The sequence below is a fragment of the Onychomys torridus genome, chromosome 3, assembly GCF_903995425.1.
Source record: "Onychomys torridus chromosome 3, mOncTor1.1, whole genome shotgun sequence".
Classification (NCBI taxonomy): domain Eukaryota; kingdom Metazoa; phylum Chordata; class Mammalia; order Rodentia; family Cricetidae; genus Onychomys; species Onychomys torridus.
Window position 1 is genome coordinate 147,537,344 of NC_050445.1, and position 16,704 is coordinate 147,554,047.

Sequence of the window (16,704 nt, forward strand, 5' to 3'; positions counted from 1 at the left end):
GGTCTCTGTTTGATAATATGCTAGATGGTTTGAAAATGGAGCAATTAAATGAGAGAACAATTAATGTAGATGGGATTTACATAACATCAATTATAAATATTACTTGTTTGATTTTTTTGTTTTATCATTAAAAAAGCTAGTTAATATGAATGTCAAGATATAAGTTTTAGAAAAACTTGGTATAAACAGATCATAGCGATATTCAGACCCAGACAGAGAAATTTAAAGGAGAACCAATCTTAGCATTGCATTATAAGGTTACAGAGAAACAGCCTAAGGCTTTCAAACAGCCAACCTTAATCTATCCAGTAACCTTATAGGAATTGCCAAATGATACATATCCTCCAGACTGTATAAGAGCTAAATGGACTCCTGTGCAAATGTTAAATTTGAGGAGATTCAAGGAATGGTAATCTCATATGGTACGCATTCACCTGTTGTGAAGCAGATGTTAAACTTGTGGTCAACTTGTAATAGAATTATCCCTCAAAACTGGATAGATTTGGTTACAGCAGTTTTGGAGGCTGGTCCTCAATTACAATGGAGGACCTGGTAGAAAGATGAGGCTAAGACCATTGAACAATGAAGTAGGGCTAGAGGTATGGAAATATGCCAAGACAAACTTCTTGGAGAGGGAAATTATGCTAATATAGAAAGGCAATCTCTATATGATGACCACACCCTGGCTTTATACCACACAGCAGCCTTGAATGCTTGGGACAGAATTGAAGAATTGAAGAAGTAGGAAAGAAAATTGAGTCATTTTCACTAAAGTTATGCAGGGCCCAAAAGAAACCTTCACTGATTTCTTACAAAGATTGACTTCAGCAATGAAGCCAAATTCAGAAGCTAGACAAATAATAATTGAATCTCTGGTGTTTGAAAATGCTAATGCACAATGAAAAAGAATAATTAGGCATTAAAGGCAAGATCAGCACCCTTGGAGGAACAGATCTGAAATACAATCAATATTGAATCTCATGACCATGATGATGCTTGGATAGGAGAGGTGATTTCCAGAGGTTTGAAGAAAAATCAAAATGTTAGGTATTTCAATTGCAGTAAACAAGGTCACCTAAAAAGGGGTTGCAAACAGGGAATTCCTGGAAACAATGCTAGAATAATCCCAACACAATGCTCCTACCTTCTGGAGTATGTAGAAAGTGTGGCAAAGGCAGACATTGGACTAATGAATGTAGGTCAACAAGGGATAGACAAGGTAACCCTTTGCCATCAGGAAACTTCTTCAGGGTGAGGGGGCTCTTACAGGCCCCCATGTCAAATGCAGTTCAGTCATTTCCTGTCATTGTGGAGGAAACTCCTCCCCAAAGCAACTAAAAGATTAGATTTGAACAAGAGAGATCTCTTAATTGGAAGAGGTGATAAGACTAACAAACATTTTTCATTTAATCAGATATAACTTGCCAAAAAACAAAACAAAAAACTCCCCAAAGTTAGGGTTGGAGAAGGGTTTTGTTTTTATCTTTTCAAGAAAATAAAAACAACCATCTTGAAGAATTTAAAGAACTTTGGACAAATAAGCATCCAAAGAAGAAGTAAGAACTACCCAGAAAAAATTACCAAGAAAAAGAATAATCTGGCTTTAATGCAACCTCTGAAGTCTCAAATAATATGATGGGATCCCACAATGATGACTCCACATGGACTATGATAACACCACTAAGCTGACAAACATCACCCTAAGATTGGCTTTGGACTACAAACGGATCAGGACAATCTTGAGGTGGCTAGCAGAGATGACCCAGCCTCACAGACTATTCTAGCAGGAACTAGAAACAAGTCCTCCACTTTCCCATTATGCAGAAACTGGACAACAAATGATATGTGCCTCTTCCAGTACTTGACAATTAACCCAAATTTTTCATTTCAGGATCCCCTAAAGATTCCATTGCTTCCAGACAGCAGGAAGTGAACTGAAGAACATGACACCCACATTCCCAAGAGGTGGGGTGGGTGGTTTGGATTCAATGGGTTATGAATGTTTGCCATTTTTTAGGGTGTTTGGTCATAAACTGTATTGGTAATGGTCAAGAAAAGAGCTGAACAAAGGAGATTAGATTCAGGGTTCTTGTTTGAAAAAAAAAGAAAGCAAAAGGAAAAAAAGGAGGATACAGATATGATAGGTTAAAAGAGCAGATTATTGAATCTATTCAAAAGAAAAAAGGAAGGATATAGATATGATAAGATTAAAAGGTAGATTATTGGATCTACTTTTAAAAAAGCAGCTACTAGTTTTGGGGGGTGCTTTTGTTTTTTGTTTTGTTTTGGTTTTTGGTTTTTTTGTTTTTGTTTTTGTTTTTTTGGTTTTTCAAGACAGGTTTTCGCTGTAGCTTTGGAGCCTGTCCTGGACTACCTCTGTAGACCAGGCTGGCCTCGAACTCACAGAGATCCACCTGCCTCTGCCTCCCGAGTGCTGGGATTACAGGCGTGCGCCACCACCGCCCGGCACAACTTCTAGTTTTAAATACTTTACATTGGGTTGGATTTTTGTATACTGTATACAAATTTTGTATATTGATACAAAGTTGAGATTAATTTTGTTAGAACATGCTGTACATACATTTCTAATCTTGTTCAAGGTATTGTGCCTATACAACTCATTTAACAATGTAATGCAAATTGCTAGTCCTTGAAAGTTATTATTACAAACTATTTAGGATAATAAAGAAATGTAGGTTAGTAATTAGTCATCTATTATAATCAAACTTGTAGTCATATTAGGTATGTTTTTAAGACCAAACAGAGATATATTTTAGATAGACAGATAATCTTCAAATATTTCAGAAATCTACCAAATATGGGATAAGATGTTTTAATAATATAGGTTATTTTTATTTATGACAATGAGGTATGTCTTCTCCTGGCAGCACCAATCTACTTCAGAGAAGATGATGGGCATCAAAGAAACTCCATATGGAGTTTACTTTCTTTGTGGCAAAAGTAAGCCACTGGGTAAGAAAGTGCCCTTGCCTTGACTGCTGATAGTATGCTGTCCAAAATAGACAAGCCAGACACAAAAGAAAGGACTGCTGAACTTTGCCAAGACAAGGTAGGACAATTTTTCAGAAAATCCTGGTTCACAGATAAGTCTGTCAGATATTCTAGGTCTGTAGACTGAATATAGATGCCCCAACATTTCAGAGGAACCTTGGGTGGCTATCCAGACAGCCAGCTGTTTCTGTCATTTCTCACATTTATTGGAAGTCTTGTACTTGTACTTCCTGTTTACTCAGGTAATATTTTTTCCTTCTCAAGACTCTGAGGGAGTTAAAGACTAGATAGTTATATAGTTATAGCTTTCCTTGTTTACCAGACTCGGAAAAGAAACTCACTAAAGAGTTGTAAAGTACATAAGGTTGAAAGAAATTAAAAGATAGCTTTAGATGGTAATGCAAGTTAGAATAGAAAGTAAATTAGGGAAAACACTTTGGACTCACCAAAATAGGATAAATAATGGAGTATTTTCTCTGATTTTGTCATTGTTGATATATTTATTATCTATATATATTGTGTATATAGTTATTGTATTTATTGTATATAGTTTTTCTTATATTAATTATCCTATCTTTTTTATTTTAGACAAAAGGGGAAATTTGGTGCTATTTTCTTTGTGCTTTAACAAATAAAGCTTGCCTGAAAAATCAGACGGCAGAGCTAGCCACTAGATAACCATAGAGGGCAGGCAGTGGTGGCATACAACTTTAATCCCAGCACTTGGGAAGAGGAAGCAGGAAGATCAGGAGTTCAAGGCAACCTTAAGCTACAAAAGATTGATTCAGTCTAAAAGAGAAACAGAGCCAGGCAGTGGAGGCATACACCTTTAATCCCAGCACTTGGGATCTCACATCTTTAATCCCAGCACTAGGGAGGTAGAGACAGGAAGTGATATGGCTGGGCAGAGAGAGGAATATAAGGCAGGAGGAGACAGGAGCTCAGTGCCCTTTCAGCTGAGGATTTCATAGAGGTAAGAACCACTGGCTGCTGCTCTGCTTCTCTGTTTTTTTCAGCTTTCACCCTGATATCTGACTCCAGGTTTTTATTAATAAAGCCAATGAGGACTCATACTACAACCAGCCATGCACCTAGCAGGAATGCATGCTAGGTAAGCACTCTACAACTGAACAATATCTCCAGACCTTTCAAGGTCAAATTTTACAAAGCATGGAGATCCTGTGATGCCTGTCCCTTCAAGGGTAGCTTTCTAGTGTCCAGATAGTGTGACTAACTACATAGGTAATCTTTGTCATCATCAAATGGTATTTAACAATGGGCAGGGGGTTAGGACTGAGGAGAAAAGGACAAGAAGGACAGATAAGAGCCCCAAGGAGAACAGAATTATTTTCACACTGGAAAGAGCTCTGAAATGCTACAGCCTCACTGAATCACCCTGCAAGATTGCATGATTAGCAGACATTTTCAAAATTCCCTACCAGCCTCTAAACAGCAAGCTCAAAAACAATCACCTGGCCACGTGCACAGAGCCAGCAGCAAACTCTGGCCTGTGTCATTGTATTCCTGGGAGTACGTCGGTTTTCTGGCCTCAAGTACGAAAGTGAAAGGAAGGAAAACATATGTAATAGGAGAGGAAAGGTCCCAACTCTCTCAGGCTCACAACTAGACCTGATTCAATGCCTTAGTACTTTGTGTTCAGCATTGTTCCTTTTGAGGAAAGCCGTGAAAAGAGAAAGAGAATTTAATGAGGTGGCCTTGGTGTCAGAAACCCTGCCTGAAGGCAACCATTGCTTACCCTTGCTGGCTGCCAGGCTCCTCGTGCTTCCGTTCTTTGCCACAGACACAGTGCTGATTGGGTTTTGTCAACTTGACACAACCTAGATATATTTGGGAAAGGGAACTCTCAACTGAGGAACTGCTGCCATCAGATTGTCATGGGGAAAGTCTGAGGGGTACTTTTGATTAATTATTGATGGGGGGCAGCCACTGTGGGTGGTGCCATCATTGGGTAAGGTCCTGGGCTCTACAAGAAAGAAAACTGAGTCATACAGCAAGCCAGTAAGTAGCACTCCTCCACATGGCCTCTGCTTTAGTTCGTGCTCTCAGGTTCCTGCTTGAGTTCCCAGTCTAACTTCCCTCAATAAGAGACTGTGAGAAGGAGCGGAAGCCACATAAACCCTTACCTTCTCGAAGGTGCTTCACATCTGAGTAGTTATCACAACAACAGAAAAGCAAACTAAGACAGACATCATAGTTCTAGATTTTCTATCACTTAGAATTTCCAGTCACCAGACCTGCCTGCAGAGGAGGACACGGCTGCTCCAGATGTCTGTGTTTACTCACGAGCACAAACAGCAAATCCTTTGCAAATGGAGGAAGTGACCAAGATGAGGTTACTGCAGGTCAGGGTCTTGTTCAGCCAAGGGTCATAAGTGGGCTCTTGCCCTCAGACTAGAGCTGGCCTGGGATTTTCCCACCTGCCGCTTTCCCAGAAGAAGCTTCCACTCACTGTTAAAGGCACTGTATCCAGAGAGCCAGTCAAGATGATGCAGTAACACTCTGGTGGCACAAGCCTGTATTCCAGCTACTGGGGAGGCTGAGACTGGAGAATTTCAAGTCCAAGGCCTGCGTAGACTATCCAGTGAGTTCAAGGCCACCCTGGACATTTTAGACTAATTCTCTCTCAAAAAGGGGGGTGGGGGGCTGGGACTATAGCTCAATGGCAGAGAACTTGCTGAGCATGTGTCAAGTACAGGTGGATGTTTCTTTGGGCTGCCAGCTCACAAAAAAACTACACAGAGACTTATTATTAATTATGAAAGTTTTGCCGGGCAGTGGTGGTGTATGACTTTAATCCCAGCACTTGGGAGATAGGAGTAGGTGGATCTCTGTGAGTTCAAGGCCAGCCTGGTCTACAGAGCAAGTTCCAGGACAGGCTCCAAAGCTACACACAGAAAACCTGTCTAGAAAAAAAAAATGAAAATTTGGCCTATAACTTAGGCTTGTCCCATTAGCTCTTATAACTTAAATTAACCATTTATATTAATCTATGTTTTACCTTATGGTTTTTACCTCTGTTCCTGCATGTCCCTCTTCCTCCAAATCCAACTGGTGACTCTGCCTTTTTCTTCTTCCCCGAGACCTCTCTGTCCCTGGAAGTCCTGCCTAACCTCTGCCTGCCTAGCTATTGGCCATTCAGCTCTTTATTAAACCAATCACAGTGACACATCTTCACACAGTGTAAAAGAATAGTCCACCACAGTGAAGTACTGACCCAATAGTACAAAAACAAAGCAAATAAGCCATGAAGAAGCACAGAATTCAGAGCCTCTAGTTACAACCTGAGCACTGCTCCCAAAGGGTCTCAGTAAGGAAGACCAGAAGCCTAGAGGGCACCTGTCTACTTGTTACTGTTTGAATGTGAAATGTTTCCCCACAGGCTTGGGTGTTTGAACATCTGGTCCTCAGCTGAGGCACTGTGTTGTTCCCGTGGAACCTTTAAGATGTGAGACCCACCTAGAGGAAGTTGGTCTTGGAAGACATAGCCTGGTGCTGTTCCCTGTTCTGCTGAGACACAAGGAGTCCCAGCCATGTGCTTCCCCACACTATGGAGCTTCCTGTGTGCCATCCCCATCATAATGGACTTTGCCTTCACACTGTGACCCAAAATACATCCTTCCTCCTGTAAACTGGCCCTTGGCTATTTGCCAGTGAGAGAACCTGCCATCCACCACGGTCAGTCCTTTCTGGGCACTCATGAACCTCCCTCAGGGTGAAAGTGAACCCCCATGGCTTTCAGATGTGCCTGGGAAGGACCCCAATAGCTCCAATTCCTAACTTATACCCATCAGACCCACCTGTTGACTCCCCAAAAACCTGTTCAGAAGGACCAGGTTTCTGCCCCAAAGGCAGAAAAGTTTTAAAATAATGGAATATCCAGGTGTGTTGGCACATGTTTGTCATCCTTGTACTCACTCAGGAGGCTGAGGCAGGATGATCACAAGTTCAAGACCACCCTGGGCAATAGAGTGATATCCTGTCTCAGAAAAACAAGAAGTAAACAAATATGTAATGTTAGTTTTAAAACAATGGGATGAGCTCTGACTAATGAGAGTAGGAAATGACAAATTGCTTACTCTTTCTCCTTCGTAAACCTCAGAATCTGCTCCGAGAAATGCTGGCTCTCCATCACCTCTCAGATGTCCCAGATGACAGGCAACTGACTACCTCCTTTAGTGTTAATCTTTGAGAGTGTATGTGTAGGAGTGCTTTGCCTGTATGTGTTTGTGCACCACATACATGCAATGTCCAGGGAGGCCAGAGGAGGCTGTTATATCTTTTGGCACTAGAGTTATAGATGGCTATGAGCTGTTACATGAGTTCTAGGAACCAAACCCAGGTCTTCTGGAAGAGCAGACAATGCTCTTAACCTCTGAGCCATCTCTCCAGCCCCAACTCTGCAAAACATTGGCCAACTCATTAATATCCAGGCTGTGTTTGCCTGCCCTCCTGACCCACATCACCTCTTCCATGTCTTCCAAGAGAATCCCCTCCAAATCCACCTCAGATGCCTGAACATTGAGCTTTGACCCAGGCACTGGCTTCTGTGTTTTTGCTTTTGTTTTGTTTGCTACACAATTCAAAGACAAAAGGAGGGTTTCTTGAGAATCAATGAAACAGGGCATGGCAAAGGCTCTGTAAGTTTTTAGGGAAACACAGTGCTCACAAGAAGCCCACTAGATCAGGGACAAGAAAATAAATAGGAAACACACAACCAAAGGTGTTGGTGGACATTTACAAAGGTCTTTGGACTAGAAGGGTAAACACTAGCCAGGTGTGGTGGCACATGCTTGCTATGCCAGCATTTGGGAGGCTGAGGCAGGAAGATTATGGATTAAAGGCCAGCCTGGGCTACATAGCTAGTCATTGGAGAGAGAGAAAAGGAAGGAAGACCAGCTACTCAGCTGGAGAGGGTTTGAAGAAGAAGAGAATGAAGACAGTATCCAGATGGAGAAGAAAAGGGTATCTCAGGCAAAGGCAGACACTGAGGTGTGAGAAAGCAGGGACTGTCTCAAAGCTACACAGAGAGTGAGGTCAAGAGTGGGTGGGGTGGGTCACAAAAGGCCTTGCATGCCACATTGAAACCTCAGCTGTTTTCGAAAGGCTGTGAGAATTGTAGAGGAATGATGTAGTCGAGGGTCACTTTAGATCACTCGGACACTGACATGGGAAGCTGGAAAGAGAGGAAATGAAAACATTCTATAATCTAAAATATTCTGAAAAATCATTATTTCTAAGTACAAGGGAGTTGGTAACACAGACATCATAAGCCTGCATGGAATTCTAAGACGTTTGAGTGAGCATGACTGGAGAGTTCTCCACGGCTCTATGCACTAGGGTATGCACAAAGAAAGTCTAGATTTCAAAGGAAAAAAGCAGGAACATCATCTGGAGAATTCAAGACATACCAAAGCTGGAGGAGGGAGGAGAAGGGGAGGGGCTTCCCACCATGAATCTGTTGGTTTCTTTGTCTAGTCATGTTTGTTTGTTTGTTTGTTTGTTTGTTTTTGGGGCATGTGGGAGTCATTTCTTTCCTTCCACAGGATCAAACCCAGGTCACCAGACTTGGCAGCAGGTCCTCTACACTAAGCCACCTTACGGACCCCAAATCTTTTAATTCTAAACCACTGAATTCAGAAGGGCCTCTGTACTGAAAAAAAAAAAAACCCTGCATATTAACATCAATGCTATAGAGCTGGAGAGATGGCTCAGCAGCTTACAGCATCTGCTGATCACCACAGGACTAGGGTTTGGATTCTGGCACTCAGGTCCTGCTAATTAATGCCCTGTAACTCCAGCTCCAAGGGACCCAATACCCTCTCTGGCCTCTGCAGGAGCACCTATGTAGACATCTGAATAGACACACATACATACATACATACATACATACATACATACATACATACATACATATATACATACATACATACATACATAAACCATTTTAAGACATATTATTATAACAAAATGAAAGAATTGTGAAATCCAACCTAAATTCTCCATGCAAAGAAACAAAAATAGAATAGGTGTGGTGGTGCACAATTTTAAACACAGCACTCAGGAGGCAGAAGCAGCAGGATCTCTGTGACTTGAGGCCAGCCTGGTCTATATATCAAATTCCAGAACAGGCGGGGCAACATAGAAAACCCTATTTCAAAGAGAAAGAGAGGGAGGCAGGGAGAGAGGCAGGAAGGCAGGAAGGGAGGGAGGAAAGGAGGAAGGGAGGAAGGGAAGGAAGGAAGGAAGGGCCAGGTATGGTGGCACATGCCTTTAATTCCAGCACTCAGAAGGCAGAGGCATCAGAATCTCTGGGAGTTCAAGGCCAGCCTGGTCTACACAGTGAGTTCCAGAACAGCCAGAGTTATGTAGAAAGACCCTGTGTCAAAAAAAAAAGGAAAGAAAGAACGAGAGAGAGAAAAAACTAATTCCAACTTTCCTCTAAAATAGTTCAAATAAAGAGATGAGCCAGCACACTGCCCACGAGGACACACAGATCCACATTCCATTTGACAGCCATTGGCAAGGAAAATTAAAATTATATATTAACCTCACACAAAGCAACCTGCAATCCCGTTGCCAAATCCCAACCATTACTGGAGGTCTTCATCAAAAACACAGTCCAAGTCATCTTAGGGGTGGAGCTGTCTCCACTCCATTTCCGGCAGACCACACTCCTGTATTTCCCGCCTTCCTTTCCCCCTCCTCACTCCGCCAGGGGAAAGACTTTTCCCCCTAATTTTCCTCTAATGAACAGTAGTAGCCTTGACTCCTGGAAAGGAGAAGGATGCTAATTGCACCCTAAATGTGAAGCTACATACTATCACTTCATTTGGGGTTCTTGGGGTGGGTTATTTGGAGGAAAAACCAGATCTCTACTAGGAACAATTCATATTAAAAACAGTTTGCCCATTTTTTAGATTTATTATTATTATAGTGTGTGTGTGTGTGTGTGTGTGTGTGTGTGTGTGTGTGTGTGCATTTATGCAGGTGCCTTCAGAGGCCTGAAGTGTCAGACCCCCCTGGAGCTGGAATTACAGGCAGTTATGAGCTGACATGGGTGCTGGGATCTGAACTTAGGTCCTCTGCAAGATCAGTATGTGCTCTTACCCATGAGACGCACATTCTCTCACACACCCTTTTTGTGTGTGGTGTGGCGTTGGTGGTGTAGGGCTGAGCACTGCTGCCTTCCCTTCCTTATCTTGCCTTATTTCTGAATCTCTTCCTGGATGGTGATAACCTGAAAAACAGAGGCCTCCTGACGCATGTTTTGCTTGCTTCTTTGACCTAATTACAGGTCCTTATGAGACCGATAGGGCCTCTGCTGGTTTTGGTCACCCTTCCAGAAGCTGTTCGTTTTCAGTTCAGTGGGTTGCCACAGTTCCTTAACCCAGTCAGAGGTCTTAACTAAACATCCAGGAGCTACATAACTGATGTGCTCTCTGTCCCCAAGCTGAAGGAGCCTCCCCCTGCGGGATGACTTCTCCTCAGTTGTTGCTGCTTAGAGAGGGACAGAGTTAGCTCCTTTCAACATAGCTCTGAAGTTCCTGAGCCTCCCTTCTCTTCAGCTCTGATTCTCGTTTTCTGTACACCATTCTTGCTTGTGGTACCTCACAAACTGCTAACCCGCAGCCCATGATTCCAACACACAGCTTTGGATCATTCTAGGCTGGCCTGGAACTCACTATGTATCGCAGGGCCAACTTTCTGTCATACAGTAGGGAAAGACTAACAAGGTCATGCCCTCCCCAATCAAGACAACCCACCCCCACAAACATAACCACAGGCCAATCTGGTCTGGGAAATTCTCAATAGAGACTTCTTTCTCAGGAGACGCTACGCCAGTGATTCTCAACCTGTGAGTTGTGATCCCTTGAGCCAGTGATTCTCAACCTGTGAGTTGTGATCCCTTGAATGATATTTTCACAGGGGTTGCCTAGGACCATCAGAAAACACAGATATTTACATTACAATTCATAACAGTAGCAAAATTACAATTATGAAGTAGCAATGAAAATAATTTATGGTTGGGGGTCACCACAATGGGAGGAACTGTTTTAAAGGGTCACAGCATTAGGAAGGGTGAGAGCCACTGGTCTAGGCTGTGTAAAATTGATAGTCAAAGCTAACTGGGACATTCCACTCCTTGCCAAATTTGACATACAAATATATCACTTTATGCAAAGCTTTCATTTCCCTTTTTTTCCCCCAACATATTATTATTAATTATTTGGGAATTTCATGCACTGCATCCCAATCACATTCATTTCCCATTCCTCCCAGGTCCATCCTCTCACCCTTGTATACACACACACACACACACACACACACACACACACACACACACACACAGAAAAAAACAAAACAAAACAAAACAACAATTTGTGTTGCCCATATACTCACTGAATATAGTCAAACTCCCAGTGGCCAGCCTCTTAAAGGAAACTGAGTCCTTCCCCACCCGCACAAGAAGCCATCCACTGTGAAGAACTACACTTGAGCATCTTTATCAGAGTTTTAAAACACTCTCTGCAATAGCTTCCTGTCTAGACTGTTTTTTGGCATTGCGCACGGGGTAGGGGGTGGTATGGGGTCACAGAAGCTTTCAATGTCTGTCATTCTCAGTTAAGGATACCACTATAAAAGAAGCTTCGTTGCCCATAGCAGTCAGTGGCAGATGGATCATGGGCTTCCACATGGTTTCTGGCAGCAGCACTGACTTCAACATGGTCATGGGCCACAGCTGGGATCATGGACATCCACCTGGTCTCTGGTAGCAGCGCAGATCACAGACATCACCATGCCCTCTAGTGGCAGCAGCAGGGACATCAACCATGGTCTCCTGCAGACCACAGATGTCAACACTTCCTCCAGCCATATCACAGACCATGGACATACATCCACATGGCCTCTGGCAACCAGCAGCATGGACCACGGAAGTCTTCCAAGGAGACTTAATTCAGAAAATGAACCATTCTTTATCTCAGATATCTTGTTGTTGCTCAGAGTTGGGCATTAGCGCGTCCCGGGACGGGACTTGGGTGCGCTCCAGCCTGCTGTACACTACCCTGACCTTGGCGCTGGCCGCCTTGGCGCATGACCACCCTGTTTGCAGGGGCGACCATCGTGAGTGGCAGCAACAGTGGCGGCTCCACGCTGTGGGCCAGACCAGTGGGCACTGGCCCAGCAGGCAAGGCTTATCTGATGGTGGTCTGAGCCTCCTAGTGCCTGAGGACCAGCCCTGCTTGGCATACTGCTCCTTTGTCTGAGCTCCCCCATCTGTCGCTGCCACGTAGTTCCGCTTCTCTCTGCTGCTCTAGCTGCTCCAGTCTACCACCTTTTTTTTTTTCTTCCAATCCTATGAAACCACTTTTTAAAGCCTCTTTCGATGAGAACTGCCATCAGGAGGTACTGCATGTTCTGCGGACTCATCCCCTGCCACCATATCTCCCCTCAAAGCCTCCATGGGTCCCTCAGGCTCCGTGGAGTGGGCCCGAGGCCCTGAGGATCTTTTCTGTCTCCTCTCAGCTCTTTCTTTTCTTATCTCAAAAATCACGTCAACATCATCATATAAAACATAATACAGCCAAGCATGGTGATAGATGCCTTAGTCTCAGCGGAGAGGCAGAGACAGGTGGATTCTGTGAATTGTAGGTTAACCTGAGTTCCAAGACAGCCAGGGCTATATAGAGAGATGCTGTCAATAAAAATAAAACACTAAGCAATGTAACAATATAAAAGTCTTTTAAAACTTCAACATTTAAGAAGCTCCATGTTCTCTTTAAAAAATCCAGAGTTTCCTAGCTGTGGGTTCCAGTAAAATAAAAAATAAGCTACGTACTTCTTATTGCAAAAAGAAATAACTAGGGCATAAAAATTATCAAAGTAAAATAAACCAAAATCCAACAATGTAAATTCAAAATATGTAGTTCAGTGTCTGACATCTGGGACTCACTTTATAATCTTTTGGCTCCATTTTTCCAGCTTTCCCATCTAAAACACAAGCAGCTTATCTCATAGGCTTAGGTCAACTACTTCACACCTGCCACTGTCCCTAGTGGACCATCCTGTGGTCCCAGCATCTCCAACATCCTTGGGTCTCTATTGCAGCAGAGACTGCCCTTCACCAATTACATCTCTTGACCTCTCCACAGAGATTCAAACTTTCCACACAGTGACAAGCCTCAGTCGCTCCCCATGACCTCCTTATGCCTTCAAAACCAGTACCACCCTGGTGAGTTACATACCATATACCAAGTTCTGCTGCAAGCTTGAAGTCCTTCCCAAACCCTTTGGACCAGCTCTGTGTGCTGACTCTGAGGAAATAGTTTCCTATCATGCCAATGGTGCCAATTTCTTATTAATAACAGCTGATTTTTCAGCCCGGATGATTAGCTCACACAGATTCTTAGCCAAAATGTCATATAAATGCCCCTAGCCAAGCTCCAATAGAGCCATTGCCCCACTCCCAAACTTCACAAGCCAGATCTCTACAGTTTACAATCTCTTGGCATTACTATCTTCCAAGCTCCAACAGCAAGGGTTCCTTAAGCTCTGAATACTCAACGGCTTTTCTAGCCTAAAGTTCCAAAATCTTCCACAATTCTCCAACAAAATAGTCCAAAAGGGTAACAAGCCATGTGGTCAAGTCCATCACAATGGCAGCCCAGTTTCCAGTGCCAAGTTCTGGTCTGGTTTCATTTCTGTTGCTGTGATAAGACACTCTGATCCAAAGCAACTTGGAGATGGAAGGATTGATTTGGCCTATACTTCCATGTCACAGTCCATCACTACAGGAAGGCACGTCAGGAATGTAAGCAAGAACTTGAAATGGAACCATAGAGGAGCACTGTTTGCTGGCCTGCTCACAGGGCCATGCTATCTCTTATACATCCTAGAACAACCTGCTTAGGGAATGGTATTGCCCACAGTGGGCCAGACCCTCCTCTATCAATTACCCATCAAGACAATCCCCTTACAGACATGCCCACAGGAAAATCTGATCTGGTAAATTCCTCAATTGAAACACACTTTTCAGGTGACTCTGGGATGTTTCAAGTTGACAATTAAAACTAACTAGGACAAAAAAAAAAAAAAAAAAAACCTAACTAGGTCAGACTCCGTGTAACCCACGTATATTTATGTATTTGCTCCATCATAGTATCCATCTGCCATGGCTGTAATAAAGAACAGGCCTCCCATATCTGGACAGCGTACAACATACCAGCATACTTTATAGGTATGATGGCAGCCTTTGCTCTTTTTCAGCCTTCATTGGCTCCCAGGTGGCCAGACTTTACATGAAACCAGTGAGCAGCCTCTAGGGGCACCTGAGGGCAGATGGCCTATATTTTAGTGAGGGCATCTGCCTCTTGGTTTCCAGGAGGACTCAACGGGCTATGGACTGCTGTATGGAAAATTACTAGAAGCTCCGATTCTTGTTGAACTCTGTTAAATATTTCCTCCCACATCTGTTGTCTCCATGGCAGCTGACCCAGCAGTTACCAATTTTCTTTTCCCCATCAGGCTATCCATAATATCAGGCTTCTATCAGCACAGATGGTCCCAGGCCAGGCCTCATCCATAGTGAAACTCACTGACTGTCCTTTTCTTCTCTCTCCAGCTGAGTGTTAGGAGTGTTTATTTGCATTGCTGGAGTCACATGCTCCTGCCCGCTGCCTCCACCTGAGCCACCAGTGTGCCAGGCATCCTTGAGAACAGCCAGCACTCCTGCGGGAACCTCACTGTCTCCATTGGTTGTTGGTTCAGTTACTGAGGGAAGCTCGGTGGCTCCAAAAGACACTGGCTCAGTGGCTAAGAGCACTTACTGTGGATCGCAGAGGACCCCGATCGTGTTCCCAGAGCCCACATGGGGGCTCACAACCACCTATAACTCCAATTCTATCGGACCGGATACCCCCTTCCAGCCACTCTGAACTCCAACATGCCCGTGATACAGTGACATACATAATCATAATTTACGTTTTAAGTTTAAGACACCGGCTGTGGCCCAGGATGGATGGCATGGGTGGCATGGGTGTTAGTCACTTTCCTCAATGCTGGGACCAAATGCCTGGTGTGAGCCACTTAACAAAGGAAGCCTTTATTTTGCCGCTGAAGGGCATGGGAGGGCAATGTGGCAACAGGCCCTGGAGGCATCGGCCACATTTCATCTGCAGTCAGTCTGCGCAGAGTGTGAATGCTTTTTCCTCCTTTGTATACAGGCCAGGACCTCAGCCTGCAGAGTGGGAATGACCGCAGTCAGGATGGGCCTCACCTCGAATAACCCAATTATGTAATCTCTCACAGATGCAACCAGAGGCTAGCCTAATCTAGACAGAGGTTTATCTCTTCAGAGATTCTAGATGCATCAGTTAACACTGTTGGCAGTGTTAACCATCATACTAGGCATGGTAGTACACACCTATAATGCTAGGATTGGGGGTGGGGGGGAGGCAAGAGGATCAGGAGTTCAAAGTTATCCTCAACCACAATGATTTTGAGGCCAGATCGAGCCACATGAGATCCCGTTTCAAAGAAAAGAACAGTGACTTGGATGGGAAGTGCTCCATGTGCCACACCAGTTTCCACTGAGGAAAGTTGGTGCCTACATCATTAACAAAGCTGTAGTCCAACCAGGTTTGGTAACACACCTGTAACCCCAGTACTCATGAAGCTGAAGCAGGACAGTTGAGTTCTAGGCCAGACTTGACTGCATAAGCAAGAAATTGGCTCAGAACAAAACAAAAAAGTTGGGCCCAATGTTTTTTCTATACCCTGCATGCTGCCTGTCTTTGATTCCCCTTCATTCACCATCTCTGTGTGACAGGGTCCACTAATACAGTGATCAATAAAAATTTCTGAATTAAAACTCTGTGTCTCCTACCAAAGAAATGCCTTGTTCTCTCTGTGCCGCTTCCTAAAATAGCAATTCAGAGAACAAAGCTTCACCAGTGGCAAAGTTGCTACAAGGAGGACTGACTAGAACCCTTGTGACGGGGCCTGGAATGTTGTCCTCGGGCACCTTACCTTGGGCTGTCTTCAGTCCTCCTACCAGCCATTCATTGCTCATATGTTGGTCAAATCTTAGATGCTCTTCTAATAATAAAAAAACATACCCAGAGCCAGATATTAGGGTGTAAGCTGAAAGGTCAGAGGGATAAAGCAAGCCAGCCACAAGTTCTTACCTCTATAAAATCCTCAGCCTAAAGAGAGTGAGTTCCTGTCTCCTCACACCTTATATACCTTTCTCTGCCCAGACATCACTTCCTGGGATTAAAGGCCTGTGTGCTTCCCCAGCAAAAACATGAGATATCAACTGTTGGGATTAAAGGTGTGTACCACCATTGCCTGGCTCTGTTTCTCTCCTATACTGGATAAATCTCATGTAGCCCAGTGTAGCCTTGAACTCACAAAAATCCAGACAGATCTCTGCCTCCTGAGTGATAGGATTAAAGGTGTGTATGTGCCTCCACTATCTGACCTCTATGTCTAATTTAATGGCTGGCTCTGTCCTCTGATCCTCAGGCAAGTTTTTTAGGGTACACAATATATCACCACACTCATCTCTGTGTGTGACTTAGCATCTTTGTGACATTATGTAAATCCATCTGAACAGACTCAAGCTTCCATCAACAGGAAAGCTAAGAATGTCATCAGAAGTATGTGAGGCCT